General features: G+C 41.0%; 1 protein-coding gene and 1 long non-coding RNA gene across 5 annotated transcripts in view; both read right to left on the bottom strand.

Moving 5' to 3' along the window:
• LOC309656462 overlaps nt 1-24,869 on the bottom strand; it is a 1,106,578-nt gene that overhangs the window by 962,908 nt on the left and 118,801 nt on the right. The gene's annotated exons all lie outside the window — the stretch shown is intronic.
• LOC309656435 (uncharacterized protein) overlaps nt 1-24,869 on the bottom strand; it is a 199,890-nt gene that overhangs the window by 139,319 nt on the left and 35,702 nt on the right. The window contains exon 1 of one of the 4 annotated variants that reach the window (XR_014261332.1): nt 906-24,395. The exons of the other annotated variants lie outside the window; for them this stretch is intronic. The gene's annotated coding sequence lies outside the window, so the exon portion shown is untranslated. Of the gene's footprint in view, nt 1-905; nt 24,396-24,869 lie in introns of those variants that run through there. 4 annotated transcript variants of the gene reach the window in all.

Genomic DNA, 24,869 nt, shown 5'->3' with positions numbered 1-24,869 from the left:
AGAAAGTAATGAGACAGATGGGTGATAGAGCCCCTTTACTAAGGAAAAAAAAGTTACATAGGTATGAAGGATGGCTGGTATTATCATACTCCTACCCTTCCCCAATCCAGCCCCCATAACCAAATTCGTTGGAATCTCAGGCTCTGGGATTTAGAATGGCACCCCCTCCCCAGTAGTCTCTATCTACACCACTTCTATGCTTTTCTATACAGGAGACCCTTGTAGAGTTCTAACTTTCTATCTTATGCTTCAGCTCCACTCACATATTCTGAGTAAGGATGAAGCAGCTTAATGCTCTATCTCCTCTGCCTGTAACCAATTACAGCAAATCGAGAGGGAAGGCTGGTTAGGACACCTCACTGATTTTAAGATTACCCTTTGTCTCTGCTTTCATGACTTCCTGATCATCTGTTCTAGAACATTAACCAGAAAGCAATAAATGTTATTCTAACTGCAGTCAGATGACTAATAGAGATGGAGAAGGAGAAATTACTGGAAGACAGTGGCAGTACAGATTTCCCCTAACTCTCAGTCCCTGCTTAAGGCTATTTTGCAATGCTTCCAAGGTCTCTTGGAGTATAATTTTTCATTTAATCAAAGTTCACCAGACTGTTCTGAACACACTTCCCTAAACTCCTTATTTTTATTACTTATTTTAATAGTCAACTGTGTCAGTAAAATCTCATCTAAATGAATAAACATATAACAATTTGTTAGGGCAAACAAAACAAAACAAAAGCATATATATGGTAATTGTATAGGAAATGTTAGAAAAATCATCTCTGCAAATGTGTGCTTCATAGAGATTTCATAATAAAATGTCAGTGCAAACATCATTCAGTTATCCCTGGGAATTGCTCTTTTAGAATATTATCTGTGAACATTTTAACCTTAGGCTGACTTACCTCACCATGTAGCCTATCTGAGGGTCTCTTTCCCTCATGCTTGGTTGCCATGTGATCAAAGCAAACTGTTCTTCACTGAGGCTGCTCCCATCTCTCCTCACTTCCCAATCCCTAAACTACTTAAGTACAACCAGGGCAGGCTAGACCATGGACCAGCAGCTTTACTCTTACCATTTTAGTGGGCTTACTTGACCTGGAACACTACCAGTTAAAGTGGTCATGTCAACAGCAAGTGAAAGGAAGAGCCAGCCACTCCAGTAGACTAAGATTGATGCCCTGTTTGGAGGAAGCAACAGATTGGCAAACTACCTAGGAATTTAAGAGGCAGTTCCAAGAGGAAAAACAGCTCTGGGAACTTGGTAAATTTTCCAAATATCCTGGGTTGACTGGAAGCTGTGTGCCTGTACAGCAGAGACCAAAACAAGTCCAAGTCACGCACACACCCCTGACCAACAGATCCTGTGCACAAGCACAAAGAAGACATAAAAGAGCCTGAAGGAAATAAGAGCCCAGGTAGACTTGAAAATGACCTGAACTTTGAATTTTCTCCACAGCCGCCCTCCCTAGAGCTATCAGCAGAGAGTAGAAGCCTTAAAACCTTGTGGTATTAGAACACAACCCATGATGTGTCTTCACCTGAACAATAAGCTGAATGCAAACACAGGAGCAACTCCTCAGAAACCAGACTTAAAGACAAAGCAAGAAAAAAACATTAGTGTCTGCACAGTGCAGGAGAGACAGAATTCACAGATTCAATCTGCGTTAGCTACTCAAGAAAAAACAAAAACAACTCTTAGAAGGAAATAAAGTCAGACTTGGTGGTTGCTACAATATACTATCTAAAATGTCAAGTATTCAAAAAAATGAGACATACAAAGAAACAAGAAAGTATGATCCATACTCAGGAAAATGGGGGAGTCAAAAGAAACTGTCTTAAAATGACCCCTGATGTTGTATATAGCAGGGAAAGATTCCAAAACAGTTGTTATAAATATGTTCAAAGAACTAAAGAAAAATTGTGTTTAAAAAAATTAAAGGAAAGTACAATGACAATGACTCAGTGCATAGGAAATCTCAGTAAGGATATAGAAATTATAAGTAAGAATCAAATGGAAACTGTGAAGTTGAAAAGTAGAATTACAGGCTTCCCTGGTGGCTCAGTGGTTAAGAATCTGCCTGCCAATGCAGGGGACACAGGTTCAAGCTCTGATCTGGGAAGATCCCACATGCCGCGGGGCAACTAAGCCCATGCGCCACAACTACTAAGCCTGCACTCTAGAGCCCGCGAGCCACAACTACTGAAGCCCGTGCGCCTAGAGCCCATGCTCCACAACAAGAGAAGCCACTGCAACGAGAAGCCCACGCACCACAATGAAGAGCAGCCCCTGCTCGCTGCCACTAGATGAAAGCCCGCGTGCAGCAACGAAGATCCAACATAGCCAAAAATAAATAAATTTTTAAAAAATTTTTTAACTAAAAAATAAAAGAAAATAACTATTTTTTAAAAAATGAAAAATAGAATTACTTAAATGAAAAAAAATTCACTGGGCTTCCCTGGTGGCACAGTGGTTGAGAGTCTGCCTGCCAGTGCAGGGGACACGGGTTCGAGCCCTGGTCTGGGAAGATCCCACATGCCGCGGAGCAACTGGGCCCGTGAGCCACAACTACTGAGCCTGCGCGTCTGGAGCCTGTGCTCCGCAACAAGAGAGGCCACGATAGTGAGAGGCCCACACACCGTGATGAAGAGTGGCCCCCGCTTGCCGCAACTAGAGAAAGCCCTCGCACAGAAACGAAAACCCAACACAGCCAAAAATAAATAAATTAATTAATTAATGAAAAAAAAATTCACTAGAGGGTCTCAGCAGCATATTTGAGATGGCAGAAGAAATAATCAATAAACTTGAAGATTGAGCATTATAAATTACCCCATCTAAAGGACAGAGAGAAAAAAAGATTGAAGAAAAATATACAGAGGCCCAGAAATTTGGGGGACAGTATCAACTGCATCAGTATATTTGTAATATAAGTCTAAGATAGAGAAAAGAGAGAGAAAGGGGCAGAAAAAATATTTGAAGAAATAATGGCTGAAAACTTTACAAATTTGATGAAAAACATTAATCTACAGGCCCAAGAAGCTCAATAAAGTCAAGTAACATAAACTCAAAGAGATCCACATCTATACCGATCATAATCAAACTACTGGAAAAAAAAAAAAAAACAGAGAGAAAATCTTGAAAACAGCAAGAGAAAAACAAATTCTATATAGGGGAAAACAAATATTAATGACTGATGTCTCAATATACAAATATATGTAAAGAGAAACAGGAGACCTCTGGATTCAGGAAAAGGCGTTTTATTTGCAGAGCAGCTTATGTCAATTTCCCAGTTGCCCACAGAACAACACAATGAGCACCAGATATTACCTGTACTTCCAATAAGATTTATATCTCAGGAGAGGAATCAACAAAATTATGAAACTCAGGGCTAATAGTGGCACATCTGTAACTGTGAGGGGTTGGGGGGAAGCCTTTAGTGTGGAATGTAAACAAATCTTCTCTGAGGGGATAAGGAGAAGTTTGTATTACCCTTTGATTTGGGGATGGGGGAGGTGTTTGGTTTTTGTTTTAAGATTAAGATGCTTTTATTCCCCTTCCAGTTTCATTGAGATGTAATTGACATATAGCACTGTATAAATTTAAGGTGTAAAGCTAATGATTTGACATACATATATCATGAAATGATTGCCTCAATAGGTTTTGTGAACATCCACCATTTCATATAGATATAAAATAAACGAAAAAAATTTTTTTAAAATTTTCCTTGGGCTTCCCTGGTGGCGCAGTGGTTGAGAATCTGCCTGCTAATGCAGGGGACACGGGTCTGAGCCCTGGTCTGGGAAGATCCCACATGCCACGGAGCAACTAGGCCCGTGAGCCACAACTACTGAGCCTGCGCATCTGGAGCCTGTGCTCCGCAACAAGAGAGGCCACGATAGTGAGAGGCCCGCGGACTGCGATGAAGAGTGGCCCCCTCTTGCCACAACTAGAGAAAGCCCTAGCACAGAAACGAAGACCCAACATAGCAATCAATCAATCAATCAATCAATAAAATCTTTAAAAAAAAAAATTTTCCTTGTCATGCGAACTCTTAGGATGTACTCTCTTAACAATTTTCATATATAACATACGGCAGTGTTGATTATATTTATCATGGTGTCCATTACATCCCTAGTACTTATTTATTTGACAACCGGAAGTTTGTACCTTTTGACTACCTTCATACAATTCCCCCTTTGGAATACAAACAAAAATAATCTCCAGGGCATATGTCTCCAAATCTCTCTGGAAGCTTCTACGTTGAACTTTCAAAGCTGGTGGTCATTAATTGTCTTTTAACTTAAGTTCCAGTGCCCTTTATTTGGAAAGCCCTGACCATGGTGAAACATAAAGATATCCATGGAGCATTATCTCTTGACAGCCAGAAGACAGTGAAATAACATATTCAAATTGTTTAAATTAAAGAACTGTCAACCAAAAATTCTGTATCTAGCAAAACTGCTATTCAAAAACATAGGTGAAATACAGAAAAGCCCAGATAACCAAAGACTGCAAGCGTTTGTTGTTAGCAATTATGGCTTGCAAGAAATATTAAAGGAAATATTTTAAGCAAAAAAAAAGTGACACCAGATGATAAATTGAATCCACAAGAAGAAATAAATTATGCTGGAAATGGTAAATATGTGAGTAAATCTAAAAGATTCTATAAATACATTTTTCTTCATTACATCTCTTAACTTCTTTAGAATGCATAAGATTGTATAAACCAATAATTATGACACTGTGTTGTCATGCTTATAACAAATATAAATGTATTATATATGATAATAGTGGCACAAAGAAGGGGGAATGGAGTTACATTGAAGCAGTGTTTCTAAATTTTACTGGAAGTCAGTTAGTATTATTCTGAAATAGATTGTGATACATTAAGATGCATATTGTAATCTCTGGAGCAACCACTAAGAAAATTAATAGAACCAAAAGCCTGTCCTTTGAAAAGATTATCCAAGTGGACAAAAACTTAGCTACATTAACTAAGAAAATGAGAGAAGACACAAATTACCAAAATCAGGAAGGAAAGAAGGGGTATCACTGTCAAACCTACAAAAATGAGAGGATTATAAGAAAATTTTACAACAACTTAATGCCAACAATTAGACAACTTAGATGAAATGGACAAATTCCTAGAAAGATACAAACTGACTCAAGGAGAAATGAAAAATCTGAAGTGGCCTATGACAAATACATAATTTGAATTAGCTATTTTAAATCCTCCTACAAAGAAAAACCCAGAACCAGATGGCTTTGCTGGTAATTTCCTTCAAATATTTAAAGAAAAAACTAATGCCAATTCTTCATAAATTCTTTCAGAAAATAAAGGAGAGAAAACTGCCAGCTCATTCTATGAGGTCAGCATTACCCTGATACCAAAGCCACAAACAGATATCACAAGAAAAAAAAAAAAAACCTTAATGAATATACACACTAAAATCCTTAACAAAATATTAGCAAAGTAAACTCAGCTACATATTGGAAGAATTATACACCGTGACCAAATGAGATTTACCCCAGGAATGCAAGGTTGGTTTAACATCCAAAAATAATGTAATATATTAGTAAAGGAGAAAATTCACATGATCCTCACAATAGGTGCAGAAAAAGCATTAAAATGACTATAATCATAGATAAAATACTAAGTATTGGCAAGGATGTGGAACAACTAGAAGCCTCATACATTGCTGATGGGAATGTAAAATGGTCCAGCCACTTTGGAAATCAGTTTGGTAGTTTCTTAAAAAGTTAACAGTTCCCCATAGGAGCTGTTCCTACTCTTAGGAATGTAGCCAAGAAAAGTGAAAACGTGGGTCCATAGAAAGGCTTGTATGTAACTATTCATAGCAGCATTATTCATAATAGTCAGAAACTGGAGGCAATCCTTATGCCCAACAAGAGGTGAAGGGATAAACAAAATGTGATACATCTATACAACGGGATTTTATTCAGAAATAAAAAGAATGAAATGGTGATGCATGTCACCACATGGATGAAGCTCAAAGACACGATGCTAAATGACAGAAACCAGATGCAAAAGACTGCATATTTTATGACTCCATTTATACAAACTATCCATAAGAGGTAAACTTATAGCAATAGAAAGTAGACCTGTGCTTTACTGGAGGGAGGAATAGAGATGGACAGTAAATGGTCTCATGATAATTTTTTTATATGATAAAAGTGTTCTAAAAATGGATTACAATGATGGTTGCAAATACAATTAATTTATTAAAACTCAAAACATTAAATTTTTTTTAAAAAGGGAAATCAGAGGGAGAAGCAGGGGTTAGCTCAGGTAAGATCTTGTAAGCCATGGTAAGGAATTTGGATTGAAGTGTAGTGGAGCACCATGGGGCAGTTTCAAGAAAGGGAATTCCATAATCTACTTTCCTGGGGCTTTCATGCTTTGTTTTTTAATTTCTCATGCTACTATGTGGAGAAAGGACTATAGGGGAATCAGAGTAAAACCAATGAGCCCACTTCTTATAAGGACTCATTCACTCAGGCAAGAAACAATGATTGCATATTTAGATACACTACCATATGTAAAATAGCTAGTGGGAAGCAGCTGCATAGCACAGGGAGATCAGTGGTGCTTTGTGACCACCTAGAGGGGTGGGATGGGGGGGTGAGAGGGAGGGAGACGCAAGAGGGAAGAGATATGGGGATATATGTACATGTATAGCTGATTCACTTTGCTATAAAGCAGAAACTAACACACCATTGTAAAGCAATTATACTCCAATAAGGATGTTAAAAAAAAATAAAAACCATTCTTCTATGCAAAAAAAAAGAAAAAGAAAAAAAAAAAGAAACAATGATTGCTTATATGAGAACGGCAGCAGTGGGAACATCCCGAATAAATTTTAAACTCAAGAGAATGGAATCACTGCCATTTAGTTCAGATATCATGAACCAGGAGACCAGAGGATGAAAAAAAATACCAGATTTCCCCTATCTATGGGCACACACATATAGTGAAAAAGCAAAAGTCACCTAGATCACTTTCAAAGAGAAGGCTGGATAAGTATATGACTTACTTAGAGGTTTCTAAGTGATGAACTTAGAGTAAACAAGAAAACAGAATGATTTCTAATCATGCAGCAGCCAGGCTGGTATGTGAAGTGTTATTTACATTTTAGGAATCTGTTTTCCTCCAAGCACCTTATGTTTGTTTGTCCTAAAGAAATCATCATTATCAAAAGTCCTGGGGTCTGTCGGTAGTTAAGGAATTGCATGTTTTAAGAGGACATGCACGCAGGTAGCCCTTGATGGAGTCAGTAACTGGGAAAACAGAACGGAGGTATCGCTAATGAGAGACGTCGACTTTATATTCCTGAGCTGGCGTTCAGAAGTCTTGATATTTCTGCATGTATCTGAATCTCCTGCTTGTTTTAATTACGTTCATCCAATTCTAAGTGATGCATGGTATCAAGCATGACCAGGAATGGAAATATTTCTCTGTGGAATTTTTAAAATCTTGATTGCTGCAAGGAAAAGACCTTTAAGAAAACAGAATCTTTCCAAAAACAGATGAGATCCCTGTAACTAAGACCATTCCCAAAATGGAACAATATGAACCTTGTGGCCTATTTGCCCCACTCCTATTGGCCACGATGAGACACTCCCCCAAAAGACAGAAATCTGAGAGAATGCAAGAAAGGGGAGCAGAAAACAGAATCTGGCAAGCAGCGAGCGGGACCCGAGAAGATTTTTCACATCTTGGTTTGTGAGAGGAAAGAGCCGTTTATTCAAAATGCTGCTTCAGGGGACCGGAAAACACAGAGGAGAATGCCGACCTAGTGACCTCCACGAATTGCTGGCTGTAGTTCAGCCCTCCAGCCCCGCCTGCAGGAAGCCAGCCATCCAGACTCCCAACTTCCAGTCCTAATCAGGGCGGGTGATGGGGCAGGCCTCTGGTGAGAAAGTCCTGAGAATGCCATTAGCCACATTCAGAGTTCAGGGCAATGGTTCCCTCCCCAAAGCCTTCTGACAGCAGGAGGCAAGAAGCCCTGACGCCAAAGGGCTAGGCTGCTGCTTGGAGGGTTGGGAAGTGGAGAACTGTTGCTTTTCACCCCCGGGCAGTTTGATGACAGTGGGTGGTCGGCTTTGGCCCAGAGTCCTGCATTAACAGGGAATCCTCGTTTCTTCTGGGTCACTGAGTCACTGCCTTGGAATCACAACTTTACAGTCTTTGAGTCCATCCATTAAGCCTCAGGTAAGACCACCTTGACCAATCTATGATGTCAGCATCATGTGACAGCCTCTCTGAATTGGGCTGCATGACCCCTGGCTGACCATCCAGGTGACTCACCCAGGAAAATGGCTTCGACACACAGAGGATGTCCTGGTCTCAGTACGATGAAATGTTGAGTCACCGTCAGGAGGACGTGTGTTTCATTAGACATTCCTGTGGCTGAGGTTGTTTCACCCATACCCATTGTCATCTTCTTTTAATAACCAAGATGACCTGCCCCTGAGCACCTGGCTGGGTTATGTGGCACCAGCTATAATCTGGGAACAGAGGACGTATCTCACATGCCTTTAGCTATAGCAAGAATCCCAGACCCTAAGGATTAAAAAAACCACCTTAAAGGACATTGAATTCCAAGTCCTCAAGTTGCCTCTACACCTTCCCTGGCAAGTGTCCATTCAATCTGCATTCAAATATCTCCAGGGTCACAAACAGTCCTTTTCCTTTTGGGGAAGTTATGTCCTTCTGCTGAAAGAGTCTTCATGTCAATCTGAAAACGATTTCCCTATGACTTCCACTCAACTTTAAGTTCTACAGTAGAGAAACCATGTCTCTCTTATTAGGGTTGTATCTCACCAGCTTCTTCCATCTCATCCATGAGAATATCATGAGCAATCTCATCAAATGCCTTGTGAAAATCTAAAAATGCTGTATGATTTGCTGAGCCAGAAGCCCACAAAGCCTGCCGCTGAAAGAAGTTAGTTCAACATGTGACCTCTTAAGTACTTTGTGGATTTCAAAATACATGATTACCTTGTTCTTAGAAAACTGAAGCTGGTGAAGACCAATTCCTTACTGGAGAACTCACAAGTTGTTCTTTTAATAATTCACTCTAAAATCTTACCCAGAGTTCACCTAAAGCTCACTGGCTATAATCTCAGGATATTTGAGAAGGAGGAATCGTTCCTAACACATACCTCAAAATCATCATTTTATTGAGAAGACAGATTTTTCCATCAGAGTCATTTCTTTGGTGTAATTTGGTGTCAATTCTCTGGAAAGCAATCTGGAAAGATCTAGCAAGCGTCTCTCTTGGGCTTCCCTGGTGGCGCAGCGGTTGAGAGTCTGCCTGCCAATGCAGGGAACACGGGTTCGAGCCCTGGTCTGGGAAGATCCCACATGCCGTGGAGTGGCTGGGCCCGTGAGCCACAACTACTGAGCCTGCGCATCTGGAGCCTGTGCTCCGCAGCAAGAGAGGCCGCGATAGTGAGAGGCCTGTGCACCACGATGAAGAGTGGCCCCCGCTTGCCACAACTGGAGAAAGCCCTTGCACAGAAACAAAGACCTAACACAGCCAAAAATAAATAAATAAATAAATAAATAAAGGTTTATTTAAAAAAAAAAAAAAAGAGTCTCTTGTTTACTATCCTTGTACTCAGGTCAGGACACAGAGACAGTCACCTGAATCTACCTTTTCAGGGCTCCAACTCGTCCCAAAGAAGAATATTTTTCAATTTTGCTTTCATATCAGATTTCATTATCTTTTAGAGTCATTTCTTAAAGTTACAGTGCTTTAGGATTACCTAGATATGGCTGTATCAAAGGGGACTGGAGTCCAATAGCACCTCTTGTTAAAAACCATATGCAGCAGCGAAAAGTGGAAAGTATTTGTTTCTGTGAAGGGGTTTGGGGAGGAAAAAATGAAGGCAGAGCCACAGGCCTACTCACTCTTTTGTTACAAGTTTATCTAGCTTTCAAACTATGCATATATTACATCTAAGAACAATACATTTGATGTTAAATTATTTTTAAAAATGTGACACTGTGCTTTGTGAAAATCATTTTTAAAAGAAAGGAAAGGAAGATATAAAGGCTCTTCAAGGATACTGGCAGTTTCATAAAGTACCAAAAGAGAAAGGGAGAAATTCATTTAAGGAATAATTTTTGAGTACTGGGTGCTTAGCATTCTACCAGAATCTTCCTTAGGATGGAAATAAGAGTAAAGCCCTCTTCATGCCCTCATAGACCTTATATACAGTCAGAGGAAGGTGAGAATAAGTAAGTATACAAAATAAAGTACAAGTTAGAATATGATCTTATCATAAATTACACGTTTTTGACAGTGTTATAGGCTTCAAATTAAAAGGAAAGAGCATATTGGAGGGAGCTGGAACATTGTTATAGGGGAATCACATTGGAAGTTGAAAGATGTCTAAGACTTTGGCAGGAAGAGAAGTGGGCCAGAGTACCTCCACTGTGCTCTGAGGGCACAGCATGAGCTAAGACGTGAGGACAAGAATGAAAGGACCCACGTGGAGAATGACCTTAGTCTTTGGGTGGGAGCAGTGGATGTCAACAGAGTCAGGCTGACCGGGCACCACCCTTGCTGGGTCCAGGAAATAATGGGAGGCAGTGAATGTTTGAGCCAGAGAATAGTGTGATCAGTTGTGCATTAGGAAGACTAGTCTGGCAACCTCTACCGGAAGAATAAAGAGGAGTCATCAGAGACTAACTGCAAATGATCAGCATGAAATAGAAAAGGCTGAACCTGCAGAGCGGCAGCGTCTTAGCCCCTCAGTGGGAGGAGTGTCACAGAACGCGCAGATACGTTTCAAAACCACCCCAACTTCTTTCTGTTTCGTTTCTCCTCTCCACAACTTCTTCCCCTCTTTGACTTCTCTGTTCATTTCCCCCTCTCCTTCCTTTCCTCCAGAGGATTCCCTTAACTTCTGTTAGCCAAACTATTCAATCATTCTATGCACATTCCTTTTGCCATTATGTGGAGCCAATTATGAGACATGGCCCTTCCCCCGAGAGCTTTAATGAGATCCTGGAGCCGTTGAAGAGGTCTTCCCTCAATCAGGGGCAACCAGGATGGCAAGGCTTTGGCCAGGCCACTGTGTATAACCTTCAGACATCAGTTCATTATTTCATAGACCCCATTTAAAATAGTACATCTTTCAGAAGAGGAACAAGGAGTTCATGTAACTCCAGTGAGTCTCTTAAGAACTTCAAGTTTAAAGGTTATGTGAAGTGACTTCTAGGGAAAAAAAATTATAAAAATCACAGAAAAGGCATAGGCTCTCCATATAACCATTGTTTGATTAGGTAAATTACAGTTAGGGAGGCTTCCTTTATAAAATACAGAATTATAGAGACTTCCCTGGTGGTGCAGTGGTTAAGGATCCGCCTGCCAATGCAGGGGACACGGGTTCGAGCCCTGGTCCAGGAAGATCCCACATGCCGCAGAGCAACTAAGCCCATGTGCCACAACTCCTGAGCCCACGTGCCACAACTACTGAAGCCTGCGGGCCTACAGCCCGTGGTCCACAGCAAGAGAAGCCACAGAATGAGAAGCACACGCACCACAACGAAGAGCAGCCCCCGCTCGCCGCAGCTGGAGAGAGCCCGTGCACAACAATGAAGACCCAACACAGCCAAAAATAAATAAATAAAACAATAGATAAAATACAGAATTATGAACTTCCTTAATTGTAACAAATATAAACTGAACGGCCTCGTGGACTCCAGACATAATCTGTCCTCTGACCTCACATGACTCACTTCTGTTGATGTTAGGATCCCTCACAAAATGAAGGATTGTTAAACGTTAACATGGAAAGTGACATAAAAAGCATGCTAAGAAATGGTAAAGGAAATTCTTTTTAGTTAAATGAACACGGGGAAATGTTTCCCTTAATGAGGTCAATCACAAACTTTATAATGCAATTTAACTGGAGTAGAAAGTAACTAAGGCAAGATTCACAATTAACGTCCTTCCATCCCTAACAGTGTCCTTTCATCCCTAACAATTAACATCCTTCCATCCCTAACAACGTCAAGCCCTGGTGGCTTGACGTTGAGCCTGTGATTATAACCTGAGGAGTACTTCAAACCATTGCTTTGATATGAGGCACCAACTGAGCCCCCTGTTAAATGAAACTCTTCTTTCCTACTCTACATGTTTCTGTGTGGAGGAACCTCCATCAGAGGAACACTCCTCGTCTTTTGCCCCATCTTTTGTTCACTCTCTTCCAGAGGACAGGGTGCATACTTACATGTGACAGACGTTGGTCCACATTTCCCAAATGGTCGGACATCAGAAGCACGGAAGATGCCATCTCTTTTCTTCCCTCTGTCCCTCACTATTTCCCACCTGCGTGAAGTAACTTATCAGTGCATTTGGAAGAAGGAACTAAACATTCCCCCACAGGCCCTTCATTTTCTCTCTAGAGACTTGTGTTCTGACCTGCTCTCTGCTAAGCAGAAGCAGTCTACCTTGCGTGGGAGGTCTGTGGTTATGGAACTGTGCCAATAGCCCTGTAAAGAATTACCCAGAATTCCTGGTGAAGACTTAGCAATCCATTAGGCTACAGACCCCAGCTACCTTCTCCCAAAATCTCCCTCCCAACAAAGGGGAATTATTTCCTACACACCCTCCTGACTTCTGGGTCTACCTTCCAACTGAGATTCATCACCAACAAAGTGTTCATGCTTAGAACAATAGTAGGATATTAGCTGTTTTTCTTCTCAAAAGGTCCTTTGCAAAAGAAACGAGTCTTTACAGACCCAGGCGTATCTCAATCTACCTGTACAAATAACTATCATTCAGGCAATTCAAAAACATATACTCTCATAATATAAATATAATTCACAGAATACAAATTGTAACTTACACAAGAGAAGTCTAGTTGGATCATACGTAATGTGTGTGTTCTTCGGGCCACTTTCACCCTGTCACACTTTGTATAACAATAACTTCCACCCCAGAATTGTCTAGGGCCGTGTGCTTTACAGAGTGCCTTTCTACTCATCTTCCCATTGAATTCTCACCATAAATCTGGAAAGCAGGCATGATGGTATCAATCTTCCCATTTTACAGAGGAGAAAATTACATCTCAGGAAAGGTACAGTGCTTTGCCCAATGCCACACGGCCAAATGGCAGAGCCATGACTATAAGTTAAGTCTTCTAACTCCTAGACTGGTGCTTTGGCAGGGCTCCAGCCAGATCGCATTTCCGGGGATGAGCTCTCTGCATTACCCATTTGGTCGGGCCATTTCCAGATGGGCTGGTCAAGAAAGTGGCCATTGACTAGACTCACACACCACAGATGGCAGAATAACTGCTTCAAGCTGTCTACGGTCCATTTCCCTTACAGTGCCCCACACACAATCCAACCTGAAATCAAAAGGCTCTGAAGTGTCTAGCGAGCAGACAGGAGCTCCATGATAAGAGGAGAAGAGTATAGTCTACATTGGACCCTGGGAAATGACGCTCTTTGGGCATCCCTGATTTTTTTTGCTGACTTTTTTTCCCCATTCAGAAAAAAAATGCAAGACAAAAAAGGAAAACAATTACATCACTACAGTGACAGTGCGTTGAGAGAAAGTATGAAAAATTCAACCCTTTACTTCTTTAAATTATTCACATGAATTCCACAAATATCTCAAGATGTCTAGAGAGCTTCTTTTTAAATCTCCAAAATCTGTACAGTAGAGTGAATTTCTATTTTTCATCCAGATAATTTAACTTCGTTTAAAATAAGGAAATCTAAAAAGGAAATTTTCTCAAATAAATTCTATGAGATATATATATGTAATACAAATGTTTACTGTATAGAACAGCTTGGTCAAATGTTTCATTTTCTGCCGTCTTTTTAGAGGAAAAAAGACAAAAAAGATCTTTCCCAGCTGGGGGACACTTTAGAGAGGTGAGAGCCCTGATAACAGATAAGCTGAAAAATATTCTACTGCACTTAAACAGACAGCCCAGAAGCTAAATACCATGTTGTTCAAGTGAGTAAGAGAAAGTAAGTAATGACTGAACTCTCAAAACACTGCTAGATTTCCTGGAGATTACTAAGGACTGGACAGTGGTTGATATAAGCCCATGGTTCGTAAAGAACGAGGAGAGTAAAGATTAGTAAAGTAATAGCAGTGGTGGAAGAAATCTTGACACATATGTATGATTAGTTGATGGGAAAACACAGTTTAACTTTAAATAATGTAGAATAAAGCAGTAGAAAGGAATGTAGACCAATCTACTAGAACACAGGTATTCTCTCATACAACTTCATGCAACCCCTAATTCCCAAAAGGTTCTTGAAAATTAAGTAATAATTGAAAAGCACTACAAGGTTGTGAAAACAATAGGACACAAAAGTATGTATAAGGTATGGGCTAAATTTTGTAATTATATATAAATACAGATATATTACATATGCATAGTACATATAATATATAAATAATGTATGATACATATATGTATTAAATATATGTAAAAACTGAAAGGAAGTGTACCAAAATTTTAGTATTTCTTATCATCTCTTGAAATTGGGATTGTTAGGGATATCTATTCTCTTCTTGTTATTTTCTGAATATTTTAAATGTTCTACAGAGAGTGCATGCTGTTACAATAAATACATACAAGTAACAGCATAAAAAAGAAAACAGCCTGGTGGGTTCTTGCTACTAAGTTTAACCTCACATTCGGTACGTTCATAAAGCTAATGATCTTTTTTCCTGGAACCTATCAGATTTTCCAGTGTTTGTGTACAGTGATTTCTTCAAATCTAGATACTTTTACTGAAAGCAGAGAAATCGTCTACAGTGAAGATACAGGAATAAAGAGGCAGATGTAGAGAATGGGCTTGAGGACATGGGGAGGGGGAAGGGTGAGCTGGGACGAAGTGAGAGAGTGGCATGGACATATATACACTACCAAACCGTAAAATAGATAGCTAGTGGGAAGCAGCCGCATAGCACAGGGAGATCAGCTTGGTGCTTTGTGACCACCTAGAGGGGTGGGGTAGGGAGGGTGGGAGGGAGACGCAAGAGGGAGGGGATATGGGGATATATGTATACGTATAGCTGATTTACTTTGTTATACAGCAGCAACTAACACACCAATGGAAGGCAATTATACTCCAATAAAGATGTTAAAAAAAAAAAAGATGCAGTGAATACTGGGTTCATAAGATTTTTTCTTTCTGTTTACCAGGGATTGAGGAAAAGGGACACCTCGATACTTCACTTAAACATTATTTATTTTATTAAACTAGATATTAGATGTACTTATAGAGATACATTTCTATACAGTACTCAAAGAAAAATGCCATGTTAGGGTAATTTAAATAATAGAGGATATTTAAAACTTTCCAACAGTAATCCTATTCATCAATAATCCTCCAGTATCTCTTAAAGGAGTTTCCCTTATAGGAATCATTCACTTCCATGAGTCACTGAAGGTGAATCATTCACCTTCAATTCCAATTCAAGCCATCTTACTCCAGGTTCAGCAATTTGCATCTTTCTCATTTAAGACAGAGAACCACAGGGAGAAAATTCTTTAGCTCTATTTCCAGTGTCAACCTGTCCAGACACAGGAAAATAATCACCCAACCAAACTAGATCAGAGGAAAGAGCAGCTCGTAATTCTAAATCAGAGGTGAGTGAGGGGAGGCATAGAACCTGTATATCACCTTCCCAGGATAGCAAATATTTTCCAAAGAAAGACTTCCTTAGAATCAGGTGTTTGCAGTTTAAGCACTGTCACAGAGAAAACAAACTTACAGATGAGACCTGATTTGAAAGCAAAATGCCCACCCATCTGTATGCCCCAAAGAGAAGGTGGTCCCATTCTCCGGTGAACAGATGGCCGGCTGAGAGCCAGGAGCCAGGCCCTTTGGTGCACGTGCACAGGATTTCAGTTCCATTTCACGGGAAGGAGGTTACGGGGCTACCCTTCACTCCGGGAGACAGGCAGAGAGATTTTCCTGTTGATTTATATAAGGCGATGCTCTCTAAACAAGACACAAGGCAGCTGTTTGGGAAAAGGCACTGTCTAAAGTACATCCCTAATCACAGTGTTGGTGTTGGCTCTGCAAAGAATAAGACATGAGTCCAGTTTAGTTATCACAACAAGCAGGGAATCAGGAACTGGAAACGTTGCCAATGAGAAAGGCAAATCCTTTGATTTCCGTCCACCCTTCCCCTAGCCATCAGACAATCTCATAAAAGTAACTCATCTTGGGTCACGCATTCTTCCTGATAGTGTTTCTGGTGCCTATGAAAGATGACATTTTGGGATTTTCAAACCTTTCCAAAGTGTCTTTTTTTTTAATTACATTTTCCAGATTTCTGCGCCACTCTGCTCCATGGCATACCTGTTCGTGTTTGAATGTTCTCCCTGCCTGTTTGGGGTCCTCTAAAATAAATATGACTTGCCCCCACTCTGCCTTGCTTCTTCCTTCCGGGATGTGGCTGGCTGCCATAAAGTCAAGGGTCGAGATCAGAGGGAGGTTTGTCCAACGCAAGAAAAAACAGACATTGTCAGCTGTACTCTCTCCCACTCTATGAGACCTTGTGATTCACAAGAAGGGGGCAGCGAAGGTTTGGGGATGCTTTCCACCTCTTAATGGTCTGAGTAAACGAGGCTGGCTGCCAGCAGAGGGAAGGAAACAATTTTCTATTGAGATTTATGACCAGAGCCCAGTGTAGCCTGCTGGAAAATTACTAAAAGATTGGGTATGAATCTCCCCCTCTGAGATTTCTCTGTTCCCTTTTGATAAACCAAAATTGGATCAGAAATCCAATCTCACAGGATCCCCTCAGCACACCTTGTAGCAAAATGAGAAGGAATAAAGCCACTCCAAATAGTCTTTCCCAAAGCCACTGAAATTTCCAATCTTGTGTTTAACTACTAGAAAAAGTTCGCTTACCTACAGGAGTTCCATGTTCTATAAAAGGACCTCATCCCAAGATCACTTCTAAATCACAGGTGTCTTCATTTTAGGAGCTGAGAGACCACACCCACTACAGGCAAATTTGCCTTAAATAGTTTTTCCTGTCCTACATCTAAGGCACAACATTTATTTCCCTCCAGGCTTGTTCAGTTTATACAAATCTGGAGAAAGAAACAGAGAGACAGAGAGACACAGACAGAGAAAGATGAGACTTAATCAATACAGCAAAAAAATGAACAAAGATAACCCTTGCACACTCAGAATTAATCCACATTTAGGAAGCCACAACATACACCCTTTGAGAGAGGGATTGTTAAAACCAAGTACACATTTGAGGGTATGACATAAAACCTACTCATGCTTCCAGCCCAATTTGGAAGCCCAATTCTCCAAGCAGTGTCTCCACTTATTGACTTACTTTAAGTCAATTGTCAGTTGTGTTCTAAAAGAAATGTTTTGGGGAAATAAAATTATTAATCCTCATTGAAAAGTAAGTAAGAAACAGTAACTGCTTCAAATATGTAATGTGTCTCAGTTAAATAACTTAATGATAGTTCAGCCTATTCAACTGTTTCATTGACAGCTGCAGTACTCAGAGTATCAGGGATATTAGTAATGACACTTGCTGTTACATATAGTGAAAGGACAGCTTATCTTCAGCTAAGTGTCTTGGACTGTCCTCTATTGAACAACCATACTGAATTGGAACTGAAACTATAGCTTTACCCTAACAGTTTTCTGCAAGTTGCAGAAAACTCAACTAATGGTACATTAAACAATATGGGGTTTATTATTCCATATAATAAAAAAAAAGCCAAAGGCAAGGTGGTTCCAGGACAATTCAGCCCTTCAATGTATGCGTTTCTGTTCACGTTCCATCCTCAACTTGTTGGAACTGCCATCCACACTTCTTTTCCCACCAAAAGTGTCAAGACGGGTGCAGCAGCTTCCAAAGTCACCTCATCATAGACGCTTATCCAGAGGCAGAAAAGAACAGTTATTCCTCCCAATATGGACTTCTCACAGAGCAGAAAACTTTCTCCAAACTTCCCAGCCGATTCCCCCTCCAGCCCTTTGACTAGTTATCTCACAAGCCTGAACCTGTACAAACCTGGACTGGGCAAGGGAAGTGGACCTGCTGTGTCAATGTTCACTCCTTGGGCTGGGAGGACCCACCAAGCACATCACCACCAAATACCCCAATCTATTGGGGTTCTGTGGGTGTGGAAGGCTAAGTTGATAGGCTACCTACATTGTTTGCTATGGCATTTGTGTTGGTTTTAAATCAATTACTTTTCCAACCTGTTTCCCTAAGGTTGGATAGCCTATGACATCATATCTGAAAACCTTGGTTGACCAGGCATTCATTTAAAGGGGTTGTTATGACTGAACTCCCAAAACTCACATTTTACTGACCCACATAGCTGGTTAACAGAAAATAACTGACAGGTAGTTATACGAGAACATTGACTTGGCAGAAACAAGACTAGAACTGCTACGCCATAGCAACATGTGGTGCAGAAGGCATCACATCAAGGAGGTAGTTTGAAAAGGTTCCAGATTTCTTGTCCATAGCACTGTCACAGAATATTCCCTGGGTTATTTACTCACAGTTCAGGGGCTATTCTGACAGGTTCTAGTCAATTGATCAGCAATCAGATCAATTTCTTCATCACCCAATTCACTGCTTCCATCAGGAACTAGACCAAACCCACCAGTTAGTGTCATGTAGACACAGCCTTAATTGAACCAATAAATCTAGGGACCCATCAATTACAGCATGGCTGACGGGGGCGAAGAGCAGAGATCACTCACAATTCAAAGGAAAAAACAAAGCACGACGCAGAGTGGGAGTCGTCCTCTTCCTCCTCATCCTGTGGGAAGAGGAAACCTTATGAAATCTGAGGAACCCTTTAGCCAAGAGGATAATGAGGCATCAATCCTGCCGATAGTGAGAAGCCCGGCTCAGGAAGTCACGCCATTAACCAAAGGATCCTCCGGCGCTAGGAACAGTGATTAATGATCGTGACGTGACACTGCTCTGTGACTTGGAAAGAGTTTGGTTTTCACTCTTAGGGAGAGTGATTGGCAGAAACCAGGAGCGATTTGGGTGACCAATGTCACTGCTTTGCCAGCTACCTTTGCACAGCAGCTAGCTCAAGGAGAAAGAAGAGACTTATTTATAACCTCTTCCCTCCAGCCTGGAGAATCTGAGACTGTTATCTATGCGGTGGGTACAGCTGGCTTCCCTCTGAAACTGGAGGACGGGTTGCTCATGTTACAATTTATGGAGTGCTTATCAACAGACTTCAGCTGGCAGATGGCTCCGGGCAATCAACTTCATTCTTATCGGACTCAATTCTCTTGGGCTGTCATTTGTTGGTCTTGGATATTCACATGGGCAGAGAGCACCGTTGTCACACATGTGGAATAAGAGTAACAAAAGTTTTGCACTGTGCCCTTTGGAAATGGAGCTTCTGTCACCTCTTCAGATGCCTGTCACATCTCTTTATCACTAAGTTCTAAATCTCACGTATTTCTCAGAACAGAGGGGAATTAAACAGGAAGACCAGTAACTTTTCAGGATGCACAGAGCCTTCCTGTGAAGATTGCTGGATTTTTTTTTTTTTTAAGCCTAAAATAGAGAAGTAGAGAAAGGGCAGTTTTCCACTGGTTATTCAGTAACAAGTTGGGTCACAAACAGATACGCAATTTGGTTGCTGGAAGAATTTTAGCCAAAGAGAAAGCTATCAGTTTCTCCAGCCATACTGTCAATGAATACATTTTCTGCTATTTGTTACTTTTTAAAAATAAGCATCTTGGGGACTTCCCTAGTGGCGCAGTGGTTAAGAATCCACTGGCCAATGCAGGGGACACGGGTTCGAGCCCTGGCCTGGGAAGGTCTCACATGCTGCAGAGTAACTAAGACCGTGCGCCACACTACTGAGCCTGCGCTCTAGAGCCCGTGAGCCACAACTACTGAGCTCGCGTGCCACAACTACTGAAGCCTGTGCACCTAGAGCCCATGCTCCACAAGAGAAGCCACCGCAATGAGAAGCCCACGCACCGCAACAAAGAGTAGCCCCCACTCGCTGCAATTAGAGAAAACCGGTGCGCAGCAACGAAGACCTAACACAGCCATAAATAAATAAATAAATAAATTTATTTTTTAAAAAAAGCATCCCAAAGGCCCATTGTGTCCCAATGATTCCTTTAAACTAGTTGTCAAAGAACTACACAATTGGGAACTATGCTCAGTATTTTATAATGACCTATAAGGGAATAGAATCTGAAAAAACTAGATGTATTATTTGTATAACTGAATCACTTTGCTGTACACCTGAAACTAACACAACACTGTAAATCAGCTATACTTCAATTACAAAAGAACATTGGGGGGGGAATAAAAATTTGAAAATTTAAATTTAAATTTTAAAAACTATACTATTATTCTACTCTTACTGTCATACTTAAAACCTTTGTGGAACTGTGCCCTCAGAGCTACTCACACATGAGAAAATTAGACTCATTACTTTAAACCTATGTTTCATTTAGGGAATAAAATAGAATTCTTTAGTTTATACACTCACTTTATTCACTAGTCTTTTTTCTGAATGCTACTGTTCCAAAAGGATGCCTTAGGAAGACCAATATTTGGCCCATAAAGAATATTCGATTAGCATAGTCATTGAGGGCTCTTTTTATTTAGAAATGAGAGTTCTAAAGATGTTCTCATCAACAGGAGCACAGGAATATAACACAATGTTAATTTTTTCACATATTTGTTTCAAAAAAAATTAATTCATTGCTGCATCGTGATGTCATTTAGTTCTAGTGAGGCTAATTGCTGTTAAAATCTCTCTCTTGGTGCTACCAATTATCCCCCACTGTCAGAAACAACCAAAGTCAAATATTTCTACATATTGACAACACTGATGTAATCATTCTACTATTAGCATTTTTTCCTGGCTTCTTGCCTATGAACTTCTTTACATTAACAACAAGACATTTACAAGTGCCATGTTAAAACAGTGTAACGATCGCTGAGCCAGAGAAAAAAGCTATCAGGAACACCACAAAAATTCCATTGGTTTTAAGCATGTGCATAAATATGTAGTATAGAGTCAGGTTAAGAGTTTGGAGTCTAGAAGTCAGACCAGGATTCAAGTCCTGACTGTGCCACCACTAGGTGTGTAAGCTTTACCAAGTCACTCAGCCTCTCCGAGTGTCAGTTTCCTCATCTACGAAATGGAGATAATAGCAAGGTGTACTACCCACCTCATATTGTGAGGACTACACCAGCTTACACATGTAAAACCCTTGCATACTTCTGGGTTCATGAACACACAGAAATCTAAGTTATGTTTCTAATGGTCCACAAAAAGCTGAAATTCTGAATGAAACATCCTTCTGGTGCATGACTATGTTCCTTACTTGTCTACACCACAGTAAGCTGAGTTTAAAAATGGAAATTTGAGAAATTTGGAAAGAGATTTTGAAATCTTGCATGAGACTATCTTTTCCTCCTAGAAATTCCCTTTCAACCAACTAAAGTGCTTGCCAATACAAAATAGAATTTTCCTTATAGCTAACATATGACCCTGAAATCCTACTCCAGAGCATATATCCAGAGAAAAAAATGGTCAGAAAGAATTTATGCACCCCAATGTTCACTGCAGCACTGTTTACAATAGCCAAGACCTGGTAGCAACCTAAATGTCCATTGACAGAGGAATGGATAAAGATGTGGTGTATATATACAACGGAATATTACTCAACCATTAAAAAGAATGAAATAATGCCATTTGCAACAACATGGATGGACCTAGAGATTGTCATACTGAGTGAAGTAAGTCAGACAGAGAAAGAGAAATGTCATATGATATCCCTTATATGTGGAATCTAAAAAGAAATGATACAAATGAACTTATTTACAAAACAGAAACAGACTCACAGACTTAGAGAACGAACCTGTGGTTACCAGGGGGGAGGGATGGGAGGAAGGGATAGTTAGGGAGCTTGGGATTGACATGTACACACTGCTGTATTTAAAACGGATAACAAACAAGGACCTACTGTATAGCACAGGAAACTCTGCTCAACGTTATGTGGCAGACTGGATGGGAGGGGAGTTTGGGGGAGAATGGATACGTGTATATGGATGGCTGAGTCCCTTTGCTGTGCACCCACAACCGTCACAACATTATTAATCAGCTATACTCCAATATAAAATAAAAAGTTAAAAAACGAACAGCATTTTCTTTGCATGTGATGCACCGTTTGTCATAAATCTGAGACTCAGTCTAGTTTAGAACATGCACTCAACAAACATCTGAAGATGAATCCACAGGGTCATCTGTTTCATCATAGAAGAATAAAAACATAGCTTTCTATGGGTGCCTGGCTTCCTAGAAAGCCACAAATCAAAAAACACTGAAATAATATGACATTAAAACCTACCATTTGTGTTGAAATTGCCATAGGAATACACATGGAATATGTGTTGAAAAGGAAAGCAAGAGAGGACACAGGACTTCCCTGGTGGCGCAGTAGTTAAGAATCCACCTGCCAATGCAGGGGACATGGGTTTGAGCCCTGGTCCGGGAAGATCCCACATGCTGCGGAGCAACTAAGCCCGTGTGCCACAACTACTCAGCCCGCTGCTGCAACTACTGAAGCCCACATGCCTAGAGCCTGTGCTCCGCAACAAGAGAAGCCACTGCGATGAGAAGCCCTCACACGGCAATGAAGAGTAGCCCCCACTCGACACTAGAGAAAGCCTGCACGCAGCAACAAAGACCCAACACAGACAAAAATAAATAAAAATTAAAAATAAATAAATAAAATAATTAATTAAGAAAAGAGAGGACACAGTCTTCTCTTGAGCCAAATAACCGCAGTTCGCATCCATTGTAAGCCTAAGATGTGAATATACAGGTTAGTATAGGGGTTTGGCTCCTGTAAGAGAGAGATCAAAACAACTACGGCTTTAAAAAGCTGGTAGGTTATTTCTCTTTCACATAAAAGTCCAGGAAGGCAATCCAGGGTTGGAATGGAAGCCACATAATCATCCAAGATCCAGGTTATTCTTTTGTGTGCTCTGGCAACCTCAAAACAGTTTCCATCTCATGTTTCAAGCTGGTTGCTCTATCACACCTTCCTATTAGCTTGCAGAACAGAGGGCAAGAGAAGGTCATGCCCTTGCCCTTTAAGGACATAACCAGGAAGCACAAAGGAGGAAGTTGTACGCCTCACTTCACTTGTAAACTGCTGGCCTGTCTTGGTCACATGGCCACACCCAGTTACCAGGTCTCCATCTCAGCCAGTAATTCATCAGTAGGAAAGAAGGGGAGAAGAGACAGTGGGAGAAAACTCACAGTCTAGTTCAGGGTGGAAAATTTACCATTCTTTAAGGATACCATGAATCATTGGTTCAAATGCTGCTGCATAAAAAAGTAGCAAACAGCATTGTTTCAGGGCCTTCCATAGTTTATTAAGCAGGCATTAAACCGGAAGTCATCTCTTATTCTCGAGGAGTCTGGTTGCTGCATGTGCAAGTTGCCTCTGCACTTTTAGATGCTCTCCCTGCAAATACTTTAAGCATAGCTTAATTTCCTCTGGCTTCTAAGCATCAGGTGTTTCCAGGGGCTATTACAGGAAAGTCAGCTTTGGCTGGGACAGCCCTCTGAGTCATAGCAATCACTGAGTCCCCAGTAAAGATTTTCATCATGGAATCATCCAAACATACAAACCCTTCAGCCTTTAAAATCAATATTGAAAATGAGATTAATTTGAGTAATAGTAACAGAATGCTATACCAAACTCAGGTGGAGCTTGGCTTTCATTCTAAAATACATATATCCTTGTTTTGGTTTTGTCAAACCCCTTTATTTTTTAACTTCTACGGCATTACTCCCAACTATTGCTGAAACCACGGGCACCCCGGCAAAGCCCTTATGTGAGTCCCACACTCCCTTTCACCCTCTCAGTAGACTACGTTTCAGGCTACCCCTTCCCCGGGTTTCTACTTAATTTCTGTCCCATTCACACCTCATCCCAAGAGTTGGTGAATTGTTTGCCCTGGATTTGGAAAGAAGGGCGTTGTTTCCGAAAGCTGAGTGCCTGAGTGCCGAGCCAGCTGCTACCCCGGTATCTGTGAGTGACTCGAATTTGCTCTCGGTACGTGCAGCTGACTGAGGATGATTTCGAAGCCAGGACTCTGCACAATCACGGCACGCTGAAATAGACAAGAGGCTAAGCGCCTCGTTCTCTTCTTCCTGGAAGGAGTGGGGGGAGCTGAATTAGTTCCAATAATCTTTCTCTGTGCTAATCTCTTTTAAAAAGGATTTCAGATCCACATAGCAGAGGTAAGAGATTAATGGCCTGAGCCAGTGTGGCGGTGGGGGGAGGGAGGAGGGAGGGGGGAGGGAGACTCCACAGAAGACAGAGCCTTGGGGATGAGGGGGATGCAACTCAGTCTCCAAGAGTGACTGCCTTTTCTAATCGTTATTTAGATTAGGTTGATTTCAAACGTAGAAACACATTTCCAGGGAGGATTAACCCCAAGTTGACCTCCATTTTTCACACCTTGTGTCTGCACTTTGATCACCCATGGAAATCCAGATCTCCCGTGGACTCCAACGGGGGAATCCTTGCATTCACATCGAAATAATTGCAGCAGTAGTAGTAATAACATACCTGGGCTCGGCACACCCCTGGGGGGCTGGAGAGAGGAGGGGGAAGGTGTGGCTCTAGCCCAGATGCTCACACTCACATGGGGGACAGAAAAATGCAGGAAATGGTCTTTTAAGTCCAATTTAAAGTGCGTTTTCTCCTATTACGTAGTCCACGAGGGGAGGTGGGATATCTGAGAATACCTTCCTTACCGCTTCCCATAAGCCTCCCCTCCCCATG

The sequence above is a fragment of the Balaenoptera physalus genome, assembly GCF_965194825.1.
Source record: "Balaenoptera physalus genome assembly, chromosome: 2".
NCBI classification, from domain to species: Eukaryota; Metazoa; Chordata; class Mammalia; order Artiodactyla; family Balaenopteridae; genus Balaenoptera; species Balaenoptera physalus.
Note: the sequence above shows the minus strand (reverse complement) of the source record. Positions and strands in the feature narration are given on the sequence as shown.